Source organism: Arachis duranensis, chromosome 7, assembly GCF_000817695.3.
Source record: "Arachis duranensis cultivar V14167 chromosome 7, aradu.V14167.gnm2.J7QH, whole genome shotgun sequence".
Lineage (NCBI taxonomy): Eukaryota > Viridiplantae > Streptophyta > Magnoliopsida > Fabales > Fabaceae > Arachis > Arachis duranensis.
This window is the reverse complement of record NC_029778.3, coordinates 12,273,452-12,274,068: the sequence shown is the minus strand read 5'-3', so window position 1 is coordinate 12,274,068 and position 617 is coordinate 12,273,452.

Genomic DNA, 617 nt, shown 5'->3' with positions numbered 1-617 from the left:
GCTCGAGGACGAGCAAACCTTCTAAGTTTGGTGTGGTAAAAGCATTGCTTTTTATTCCTCCATAACCATTTATGGCACCTAAGGCCGGAGAAACCTCTAGAAAGAGGAAAGGGAAGGCAAAAGCTTCCACCTCCAAGCCATGGGAGATGGAGTGATTCATCTCAAGGGATGCACTTTTCTCCACAAAACTATTGGGAGCAAATCAACACCTCCCTAGGAGAATTGAGTTCCAACATGGGACAACTAAGGGTGGAGCACCAAAAACACTCCATTCTCCTCCATGAAATTAGAGAAGATCAAAGAATCATGAGAGAGGAGCAACAAAGACAAGGAAGAAACATTGAGGAGCTCAAGCACTCCATAGGATCTTCAAGAAGAAGAACAAGCCGCCATCACTAAGGTGGACCCATTCTTTAATCTCCTTATTCTTTATTTTCTATTTTTCGAATTTTTATGCTTATGTTTATCTATGTTTGTGTCTTATTACATGATCATTAGTATCTTAGTGTCTATGCCTTAAAGCTATGAATGTCCTATGAATCCATCATCTCTCTTAAATGAAAAATGCTTTAATCACAAAAGAACAAGAAGTACAGGATTTTGAATTCATCTTTGAA